Consider the following 12,483-nt stretch of genomic DNA (forward strand, 5'->3'; position numbering starts at 1 on the left):
AGCGACATCGACCACGACACCACACCACGAATCGTGGATCCCCCAAAAAACCCACCGACGTCACGCCACACCACACAACGGCCACACCGCACGAACTTACACACCACAACAAACGCTACAACGACACCACCAAAGCGGGAGAGGGAGGATGTGCGTGGAAGCCATCGCAACACGCCACGACCACGCCATCACCACACTACTACGACACCACGCTAGAAAAAACCGAGAGGGGAAGAAACGCCTTGGTTGGAGAAGGAAGGGAAAGAAGGGAAAGGTGGTTTGGAGTAAAGGAGGAGGGTATAAGCCCAATCGCCACGCCGACGCCCAGTCGCCACGCACATCAACACAACACAAATACCAGCACCAACACCACACCACACCACACTGCACACCACACCACATCCACAGCCAGCACACACCGATTGACACACACCCACAGCCGCATCAAGGAAGGACAACAGGCGAGCCACAACACACCAGCATAGGAGAAGGGAGAAACCCTGGCTGAAACAAAAAGCCAACACCAAACTATCACCAACAACCAGCGACAGGCAGAGGGACCAAACAAGAGGCGAGAAGCAGCGCTAGCTGCACGCCAGACCAACGCCAGGAAGGCCGAAAGCTCAGGCGAGCCTGGTGAGACGCACAGCGAAGACGGCCACGCCACGCCACCAGGGGAGAAAGGAAAGAAAGCGCCAACGTGCCACCCGTCGAGAAGCCACGCGCCGAACGCCACGGAAAAGGCAGGAAGAGAAGCTCACGGTAGGAAGAGGAGGGGGTGGAGAAGACGGTGGAAAGAGCTACGCCACGCGCACGCCACATCCGACGCCACGCCCACAGAGACACAGGCGGAAACACAACGGCCAGCGAGACCCACGCACGAAGCTCACGCCACCCACGCTGGCCAGCCGCCAGAAACACGCCACGCACGCAAGCCCCACACCACGCTAATGACCACCGTCGGACCTCACCGACTAGACCAACCCCACACCTCTATACACGCTAGACGCACCCCACATGCAGCGCTAGACACCCCACCCACGCTAGAGACACCCCCACATCACGAGCTAAATCCAGGAGGCCCCAAGGCGGGGCACGCTAAGACCACCCCACACCAACGCTAGACCACACGACGCGACACCAGCACAACACTCACAAAGCCACGCTAAAGACCACGCCCGCCAACGCCACGCCACACACGCTAAGACCACGCCACGCGAACGCCAGCCGCACGGCCACGGCCCACTCAGCGCCAATCGCCACGCCAACGCTCAACGTCATGCGCCACGGCGCACGAGCGCCAACGCACCGTCACGCCAGGCCGGCTGCCACGCCAACGCCATGAACGCCAGAGTCACGAAGCCGCCACGCCACGCCACGCACGCCACGCCAAACGCACGCTCACACCGACGCCAGCCACCGCCACGCCATCGCCACGCCACGCCAAACGCCACAGCCACGCCAGCGCCCAGCGCCACGCCACGCCACGCCACCGCCAACGCCAACGCCACCCACGCCACCGCCACCCACGCCACGCATCGCCAAACGCCCAACCAAAAACGGCCAAGCCACGCCAGCCAAGCGCCCACGCCAGCCACGACCTACGCCACGCCAACGCCACGCCACGCGGCAACGCCACGCCACGAACACGTCACAGCGCCACACAAACACCACACCAACCACGGCGCACGCCCCCACGCCACGCCAGCCACGCCAACGCCACGCCACGCCACGCCACGCCACGCCACGTCCACCTAACGTCACACCTCAATGCTTGATAAATTACCGGAAACCGGATCGATGGAATATTAATCCGGAAGCGCGTGGCGTCGTTGCCAACTTCCGGCTACATGCTTAAATCGGAGTAATGAACACACACACGTACACGGAGCGCGATTTGTCTACAATCGTCACGATTTACTGCATCTTAAGTGGTGCGTTAGCGTATTAGTTTCCCCCCACGATTCTCAGCTTCCTGTGTATGTACGCGTGTGTGCGTGCGTGCGTGCGTGCTTATGTGCATGCGATGTGCGTGCGCGTGTTCGCGCGCGCGCGTGTGTGCGTGATGCGCGTGCGTGTGTGGATGTGTGCGTGCGTGCGTGTGTGTACGTTTGAGTGCGTGTATGTATGTGTGCGCGTTTGTATGTGTGTGCGTGTATGCGCGCGTGTGTGTACGTTTGTGTGCGTGTATGTATGTATGCGCGTGTGTATATGTGTGTGTGCGCGCGTGCGTGTGTGTATGTTTGTGTGCGTGTATGTATGTATGTTTGTATGCGCGTGTGTATGTGTGTGCGTGCGTGCATGTGTGTGCATATGCGTGTGTCAGTGTGTGCGTACGTGGATGTATTTGCGCGTGCGTGTATGTATGTATGCGTGTGTGTATATGTGTGCGTATACATGTGCATGTGTGTGCGTGCGTGTGCATGTGTACGTTTGTGTGCGTGTATGTATGTGTGCGCGCGTGTGTGTGCGTCCATGCGCGCGTGTGTGTACGTTTGTGTGCGTTTATGTATATGTGTGCGCCTGTGTATGTGCGTGCGTGCGTGCGCGTACGTTTGTGTGTGTATGTATTTGCGCGTGCGTCCGTGTGTGCGGCGTTGCTGTACTCATCGATAGTGTGAGAATATCACGATGTTTGGCTGCAAAATGCGTTTCTTCGCCGGCGCGCAACAACTATAGATCGACGAAAACAAAATGTCGGGGCGTTTTTTCTGCATTTTCACGAAGCGTGCGAATTCACACGAACATAATAAAACCCGGCAAACCATAATAAGCGTTTTTAGTCGTCTTTTTCTACACAACTACCCACTATCGACACCACCATCATCGACCCAGGTTACTACTTTTAGCGCGATAATAACATTTCGCATGATAATCTCGTCACATAATATGCGATAGTTTTCAAAACTATATCCTCGCGCGTGTGAGCCGAACGACGCATGCGCAGAACTCGTCTCGTGCAAAAGCCATCGTTTCGTCAAACCGTCACAGAACGAAAATTAGAGGGTCCATTAAGCACATGAGCATTCGAAACACGTAAACAATAGAAACACATTAGCATTAGAAACATACGGATATTCGAAATATTCAGGCACATGAACAGTATCAATGGTAATAACAAAGAAAGAACGTACACGTTAGATATACATGAGCAATAGAGAAGAATCAAAGTTAGAGATACATTAATATTGAAACATAGAATGTTGTTCTCCTGCCCCTTCACTTTCGATGCTATTTTTCGATCTTCCGCAATAACAAATCTCGTCCAAGCTTCATTCATCGCCAACAAAACACTATCACGTTTTTTCGGGTTAGGCGTCTGCTAGCACTAATCACGTGGTGATGACGTCACCGCACGGATAACGTGACGGAACGTCACGAAACGCATCACGTTATGAAGCCACGTCACAACACGCACCACGTGACGACTACGTCACAGCTGCATCGCGAGACGGCTACACCGTATCTGTCGACGTCATCACGCATGCAGCAGACGATATCTCATCATCTTTGCATCTCTTCCCACCACTTTCATGGACATTTCCTTCAGTAAGCAGACACCTGCTCTGCGCATCCCTGCCGTACCCTGGCGGACAGCGCGGGAACTAGCGAGCGTCTGCGTGGCGCGGTGCAGGACGGGAACGATCGCGCATACGACCGTATCCTGGCGGACAGCGCGGGAACTAGCGAGCGTGCGGCGTCGGCGGCGTGCAAGGACGGGAACGAATCGCGGCGCATACGACCGTATCCTGGCGGACAGCGCGGAAACATAGCGAGCGTTCTGCGTGGCGGGTGGCAAGGACGGGCAGCGATCGCGCATACGACCCGCGCGTACTGCTCGCTATGTAATACGCGAGGTAGCATTCCCCCCCCCCCCCTCGCACGCAGACACGGGACTCGGCTGAGATAATTTGCATATAGATTGGCGAAGACAGACGCCCGCGCGAACGTAGGGAACAGACGCGTACTCTCCCGTGACGAGTACGGGTTAATTGGAACATAGAGCGGAGAGGAGGTTGGGGGGGGATATTTCATTATCACGATCATCGTCATCGTTGTCGAGTTCTTTGACGAATGGCATATCTAAAGACTACGCTTCCATCGGCCAGCTTCCGCCTATTCCACCATTGGCGCCACACGTCTCGCTGCTAGCTGCTGCTGCTGTTCTGTTGCTGTTGCTGTTGGCTCGGCTGCTGCTGTTGTTTGTTGTTGTTATTTGTTTGTTGTTAGTTGTTGTTCGTGTTGCGGTTGTTGCTGTGTGTTGCTGCCGGTTTTTGTTTTTGTTTTTTTGCTGGGCTGCTGCTGACTGCTGCTGCTAATTGCTATTGGCTGTTGGCATGCTACTGCTGACTGCTACCTGCTACTGCTACTGCTGCTGCCTACTACTACGTTACTACTACTACTACTACTACTACTACTACGCAATACTACTACTACTAGCTACTACTAATAGTACTACTACTACTACTACTACTACTACTACTACTACTACTACTACTACTACTACTACTACTACTACTACTACCAGGAGTAAGATAATATAGATCCTATATTATCTTACTCCTGCTACTACTACTACTACTATAAATATTATTTTGTATTGTTATTATTATTGCTATTGCTGCTGCTTCTGCTGCAAACACTGTGCGGCTGCTGAAACGCTTGCATTAAATACGACAATTTCTCACTCGCATAATCAGTGCAGAATAATGGATATGTTGCAATGGATATCAATAAAATACAATAAAGCTTCAACGCATTCCGATATGCTAACGTAGTCTTTGTTGTATTGATGCATGTAGCAACTCCCATCTCAGAGAGATATTTCTGTCCGACGGCTGTAACAACAAACTAAATCGAGATAAAAAAAAACATCCATAGCACGGCACTCTAGGCAAAGATGAGCTATTAGCGCCACCTTTCGGAAACATATATTGACAAAGTGCTTGCTAACAGGGCACTGACATTGCGGGCAGCAAATATATCGTTGATATAAATGTGATGATGGCTAGATTGATTAGAAACAAAAGGCAGCAAATATCTTGTTGATATAAATGTGATAATGGCTAGATTGATTAGAAACAATAGGTAGCAAATATATTGTTGATATAAATGTGATGATGGTTAGATTAATATCATATTTTTTGCTCATCTGTACAGAGTGATTGCCGCGAGGACTTCAGCATTAGAATTTTCCAACGATAAAAAGTATATAAACATTAAACCTTTAATAGTAAATATAATTTGCATTTGCTTACTATCATTTTCTCGCTCTTATTTGGATCGGCACATGTAGCTACGGGCAAGACACTTGAAGAGTTATGGTATCATTGACGGTATGCTGTAATTCGTAACTTTTAAAGACCACAGGCGGCGCTGTGTGCATGTGAATGTGATTTCTACTCGTAGTTCTAGATTCCCCCACTACACGTGGCGCGCGTGCTGTTAATTGACAAACTTACGGCTGGTAGCGGTAGAAAGTAGAAATCACTTTTACAGTTATACGATACATTAGGAATTACAATATTAAATTAGAAAAATGAAACCGAATAGAATTTCTCGCGTCCATTGGGATTCGAACCCAACACACTTTAGGGGCAACAAACCCCTATAACGTCCACGACGCTATTTATAATGCTATTGCGCACATGGTAAAAAAAAAACTATCACTTAGCCTAATGGATAGCGTCGTGAACGTCATAATATGTGGGTTGGCAGAGCGATGTCAGGTTCAAATATTTGTGGATGATATATTATGTAATGTTTTATTTTTTCATTTAAAATATTTTAATTCCCAATGTGATTTCGAGCTATCCAAGTAATAAAGTATATAAGGATGAATAGTAACATAAGTAATTATTAAGAGATAATTAGTAGATATTAAATTTAAAAAAATACAAGTTAAAATAAATTTCCCCTAACGGGATTCGAACCCGTGGCCGGTGTCTTCCATCACCAATCCCTCTGTAATCCTATAATCCACGATGATATCCATTAGGCTATCGAACACAGTGGAAATGCATATATATATATATCAAGGGCTATATGGAAGAGGCTCGGGGGATAAGGGGGATTGTGATTCCTAATATCCCTAACGTCATCTATGTTAAACAGAGTAGATAGAATACAAATGTGAAACACCGAATTGACATTAAAAACTAATACGTAAAAATGTGAAAACGAGCCCTCTAAATGCTCACAATACACAGAAGCACTATAGTTAGTTTATTTATAAGTTTATTTCTATTTATTAGAATATTTTCTGCATTTTTTTCTAACGTTATTAAAATTTGCCACACGCGCAAATGAAAACGGATGTTGAAACCTGAGCACCGGGGTTCACAGGCACTTGGGACAGAGTCAGTAAAAACTGAAAATAGTATGAACGAACATTCACAAATAGGCCCTACTACCGTACCTCTCAATTACAGTTCCACTGTTGTGTCACTGTATATCAACTTTCCTTCATAAAACCTAACGCCGAACGCTCCCGCACTCGCCGCTGCGAGTGTGCTGTGTCGCCATGATAATATATATATATAAAGTTATAAAGTTATTACATAATAATATTTATATTATCATGGCGACACAGCACACTCGCAGCGGCAAGTGCGGGAGCGTTCGGCGTTTTTATAAAGGAAAGTTGATATACAGTGACACAACAGTGGAACTGTAATTGAGAGGTACGGTAGTAGGGCCTATTTGTGAATGTGCGTTCATTTTATTTTCACTTTTATCTGACTCTGTCCCAAGTGCCTGTGCCGAAGTTAGTGCTCATAAAACTAAAACTGATAAAAACTACGAGTAGAAATTACATTCACCATATTGCAGGCTCGCATCAAGGAGCTGTCTTAGCTACGCCTTTACACTCTTACAGCTCTCTGGCTAGTACTAGCTGGAAGAGAAATCTAAGTTCAGATAGTCTTTCACGTATTTCTACAATTCTGAAATTATTCAATCATACAATTCTTATAGTTAACTGACTTTACGCAACACCGAATAAGCAGAGCGAACAAACAGAATAAGCCATGCAAGCAATCATCCGATTCCCACTGACTTGTTTAGTTTACGACACAGTTGATAGTCGGGTAAGCAGTGACCCTCTGCTATATAATTCTACTCCGAGATCTATAGATATACACATAACACCACATGCAGCACTATTATCTGTGAGTGTATTGAAACAAGATTGTATGTAGAAATGGTCCATTCTTGCGATGAACCCGGCTAGAGACGAATTAATTAATTTTGTAAAGCATAAAAACGGATGATGGAAGACGGTTATTTTATTGGAATGAAAGATTGATTATGGCGAATTATAATCCCTCAATTTATAACAATAAAATGTCAATGCTTCGTTACAAAGATTTGTAATCTAATAAATGTCGTCGTTATTCACATCAAACGCACGCATGCACGCACGCACGTTTGCACAGATGCAGGCACGAACGCACGCACGCACGCACGCACGCACGCACGCACGCACGTACGCACGATTGCACCGATGCAGGCACGAACGCACGCACGCACGCACTCACGCAAGCACGATTGCACCGATGCAGGCACGAACGCACGCACGCACGCACGCACGTACGCACGCGCTCACGCACATAGTTAGTAATCAATGTACTTCTACAGCTGGCCATCTTTAAGGAAAACGCTGCGATGAAGCGATGTAGGCGTTTCTGCTGACGCCATGCTGACACGCACTCTCTTCTACGCCCTCTCGCAATGTTTTCCTCCTCTGCATCCATTCCTCCTGTATTTGCACTACTACAAAATTCTATACCATCCGATCCATGTGGGCTTCTCTTTTACCGTGTTTCGTGCCCTACCCTCTCCCTCTCTCTCTCTCTCTCTCTCTCTCTCTCTCTCTCTCTCTCTCTCTCTCTTTATCTATATATATCCATCTATGTTGGTTCTCTCTCTCCCGCTCTCTCTCTCTCTCTCTCTCTCTCTCTCTCTCTCTCTCTCTCTCGCTCTCTCTCTTTCTTCATCTTTATATATCCATCCATGTTGGTTCTGTCTCTCCCGCTCTCTTTCGCTCTATCTTTTGCTTTCTCGCGCGCTCGCTCTCTCTCTCCCGCTCTCTCCTTTTCGATCATCGCTCCCTTTCAGTTTCGTTCTTTCTCTTTCTCACAGCGTAATTGCATCGGCTTGACAAACACCCGCTCCTTCCGCTTCTCTTCCTCCGCAACGCGAGGAAGCGTCCGCCTCAACACTCGCCAATTCGTCGTCGCTGATGACGTCATCGGGCGGTCCGAGCAGACGACTTCATATAGCGTCGTCTAGTAGGACGCCTGACACGCACTGCAACGTTTGGAGAAGCGGAGAGTAGGCAGGCGCGCGCACACGCACACCCACGCACGATCCCCGTGTCACGTATACAGACAGCTACAGAGCAACGGTCGCACGACGCTTCTATCGTTTGCAAATTACGAACAACTCACGTAAGTTTTGTTTCGCACTGCTCTTGTCTTCAGTGAGATAGAATTTCTAGTCAGTCTATCGTAACTTTCATAGAATGCACATTTTCGTGTAGTGTACCTTTCGTTCGGTTTTCATTAAATGCGATTTTAATCCCTATTATTTATTTATTCTATTTTTCCATTATATTACTTATTTATTGACATATTGCACGTTGTACTTTTTATGAGATTACATTTGTAGTATTATTTCTATTTAAATTCTATTGTTTATTTTTACTGTTATCAATAAATAATTTTTTATGCATCAATTTTTCATACAATGTGACTTTGCTTAACGTTTAACGTTTAATCTTTCTTTCACTTGAAAGTTCTAGATTTCTGATTAATCTTTCTGATAAATTGGAAGCACGCTTCTTATCTAACCGACGTGGATATTGTTCAAGCGTTGAATCACGGGACAAGCATCGTGATCTTGTTCTCTTACTCGTTATATACTAATGATGTAAACCTCACGTTCATATCGTACCATGATCGCGCCTGGCGTGGGGAAGTTTACTTATTCGTGCGTGCGTGCGTGCGTGCGTGCGTGCGGGCGTGTTGCGTTTGCGTGAATGCACGGTAGTCCGTGGTTTGCGCGCGCGCGTTGCGTGCGTGCGTGCGTGGCTGGTGTGTGTGTCGTGTGTGTGTGTGCTGTGTTGTGTGTGTGTGTCTGTGTGTGTGTGGTGTAAGTGTGTGTGTGCTGTTGTGTGTGTGTGTGGTGTGAATAGGCGGACGCGTGCATGTAGGCGTGCGTGTACATGTGCGCGTGCGTGTGTGTGTGTGTGTATGTGAAATGCCCGATAATTGTTAACTACTCAACGATTACTCACATTCTGTTTTAATAACGACATTACTCTGTGAAAACTCGATTTTTACGACGACGAACAATATTACCATATATCTACTTCTAATTTGTCGGTTTGCATCACGTCATCCTGAATTATAGATTATTTTGGAGCAGTAATTTCCGCGTTGGGAACAGTGTGTGTAATTCGCCTGTGTCGCTATGAGTTAGCTGCGGTGTATGCACTTGTTCTCTTTACTTCGTTATATTCGCTTCTTGTCGACCGCCTCGCAAAATTAATTATTAAAGTAGTTTTCCAACTACGAAGATTGAATATTTTCTTTGAATGTTTTCTTGAAACACATCCACGCCCGCAAGTATGCACTCACGCACGCGCGCGCAACACACAGTAGCACGATGCACAGGCGGCCACTCAACACGGCGAGGGACACCCACACACGCACGGACCGCGCGCGCACACACACACACCACACACAGCACACACACACGACACACCACACACACACACAACCACACCACACACAACACACACACACATACACCACAGCACACAACACAACACGCCCACACACACCACACACACACACACAACACACACACAACACACAGACACACACACACACCAAGCACACACCGCCCACAACACCACGCCCACTACGCGGCAAACACTCACACACATTTATAGTTCGCCGAAGGTAAGGACGTATCATTCCCTGTGTCACATTCGATGTAGACCGGATAAACCTTAATAGCTTTCAAAAGAGTTGTTTTCACTTTTTTTTAAACATGACACGATGGCGAAACCGCACGAACCCGTGTCAGTTACACAATCTCATCCTTCAACCGCTAGTCGCGTTTAGACGTGCACCACGTCGTTTTATCCTCGTCATAAAGCAATAAGCAATATCTCACGTGGCCAGCCGTGTTACGTGTATATGATTTGATTTATCATGATCGGTGTTCTAACTCTGTTAGCCAGGCTGAAAACTGCAGCAACGATAATTCACGCTAACAAAACCAGCCGATTTAACACAGCTGGTGCTAACGTAGCAAGCTCGCTTATTTATTTAGAGTTTCTCTCTCGCTAGGAAAAGGGTTAAATAATGACGCATCATGCTCGAACACTTCAATAAGATCTCGAATTCAAAGATTGAAACAAAATTCTCGATTCAAATAAGTTCTCATATTTTTTATAGCAGATTTAACGTGACCGCGAAAGATTTAACATTAGATTGACACACAATCGTTGATATGGACTTGGACTGCAAGTGTAGAAAGACTTAGGAATCTAGCTGCCGAAATTACGGCATGACATTCCGCGCATTTAACGAAAGAACTACCTCAGGTAACCTCTACGCTCTAGTACTTCCCCAAGCTTCAGTTCATTTTCGAACAGCAGTTCACTTCCAAACATTAATTTCGCACATGTAAAATCTTCCAGAATTGTTGGCATCATTTATTTGCGTTGTTAGCAGGCACGCATCCTGAACACCGCCCGACTAATTTTATTATTCTGCGTGATGATGGATTTAGTGATGACCATCCATCTTTACGTGATGTCCAGCTATGGTCACTAATAGTCAGTGATGTCCTGGTTATGATCAGTAATAGTCAGTGATGTCCGGGTTATGGTCAGTAATAGTCAGTGATGTCCGGGTTACGGTCAGTAATAGTCAGTGATGTCCTGGTTATGATCAGTAATAGTCAGTGATGTCCGGTTATGATCAGTAATAGTCAGTGATGTCCGGATTACGGTCAGTAATAGTCAGTGATGTCCTGGTTATGGTCAGTAATAGTCAGTGATGTCCGGTTATGGTCAGTAATATTTAGTGATGTCCGGGTTATGATCAGTAATAGCCAGTGATGTCAGGGTTATGGTCAGTAATAGTCAGTGATGTCCGGGTTATGATCAGTAATAGCCAGTGATGTCCAGGTTATGATCAGTAATAGTCAGTGATGTCCGGGTTATGGTAAGTAATAGTCAGTGATGTCCTGGTTATGGTCAGTAATAGTCAGTGATGTCCGGGTTATGGTCAGTAATAGTCAGTGATTCCGGGTTATGGTGCAGTAAATAAATTTAAGTGATGTCCGGATTAACGGTCAGTAAATTAGTTCCAGTGATGGTCGGCGGGTTGAGGGTCAGTAATACGGCCAGTAATGTTCGTTATGATGAGTAAATTAGTCGTGATGCCAGTAATGGTGCAGTGAATTGGGCCGTAAGTAGGTCGTGCGGTGAGCGCGTGACGTCAGCGGTGGTCGAATGCAATAGCTGTCGTGTACGGCATCGTGGTCATTCAGCTGGTCAGTCAGCCTATCAGGGCTTGCAAGCCATGGCAGCTTCATTAGATTCTGGCAGCCGCAGCGCCGCTGGTGCGATGTCGCGCGTGTGTGCGGCATGCACAACACGTGTTGCCAGCGTGCTACAGAGAAGAATGAGGCTGGTGAGAGTGAGGATGAGGACGAGGGAGGGGAGAGGAGGGGAGCGGGGCGGGAGAGAATGAGATGATGAGGGGGAGCCCACCACCACGTGCATTGGGAGCTGTTGAGTTGGCATGGATAGGAGGAAGGAGGAAGAGGAGGAGCTAAGGAGAAGGCTAGAGAAGAAGAAGAGGAGGTGAGGAGCAGCAGGAGGCAGGAGAGGAGAGGTAGGCAGAGGAGAGAGAGGATGGAGAGAAAGAAGAGGAGAGGAGGAGGAGGAGGAGAAGACGGGGAGGAATGAGGAGAGGAGGAAGGAAGGAGGAGGAGGAGGGAGGGGATGTCATCCGTGTGTGTTAATATGACGGCAGGTCGGGGCGTGCGCTCGTTAGCACTGATTACCTGACCAGCGTGTCGTCGCCGTGTGCGCGGCGCAACGCCCTGCCTATCCCATCGTCTCTCCATCCTCTCTCTCTTTCTCGTCTCTCCCGGAGAGAGAGACGCTCAGAGAGGAGAGTGAGAGGACTTCTCTCTCTCCTGCCTCTCTCTCCCTCGTCTCTCTCTCTACTCTCTCACACTCTCTCCTCTCTCTTTCTCCTCCTCCTCTCTCTCTCTCTCTCTTCTCTCTCTCTCTCTCTCATTCTCTCATCGCCCCTCTCTCTCTCTCTCTCTCTCTCTCTCTCTCTCTCTCTCCGCATCTCATCTCTTCTCCCCTCGCGCTCGTCTCTCCCTCTCTCTGCCTCTCTCGGCGCGGCAGGCGCGTAGGCAAAGCGCGTAGCGTGCGGCTGCTCGCAC

The 12,483-nt window shown here is 47.9% G+C and overlaps 1 long non-coding RNA gene across 2 annotated transcripts in view; it reads left to right on the forward strand.

Moving 5' to 3' along the window:
* The first annotated feature begins 8,307 nt into the window (after positions 1 to 8,307).
* The window catches only part of LOC106811545, a 16,927-nt gene continuing 12,751 nt past the window's right edge, over positions 8,308 to 12,483 (forward strand). For both annotated transcript variants that reach the window (XR_001394154.1, XR_001394153.1), the window contains exon 1: positions 8,308 to 8,450. This is a non-coding gene — a long non-coding RNA (uncharacterized LOC106811545). The remainder of the gene's footprint in view (positions 8,451 to 12,483) is intronic.

The sequence above is a fragment of the Priapulus caudatus genome, unplaced genomic scaffold, assembly GCF_000485595.1.
Source record: "Priapulus caudatus unplaced genomic scaffold, Priapulus_caudatus-5.0.1 Scaffold550, whole genome shotgun sequence".
Classification (NCBI taxonomy): domain Eukaryota; kingdom Metazoa; phylum Priapulida; class Priapulimorpha; order Priapulimorphida; family Priapulidae; genus Priapulus; species Priapulus caudatus.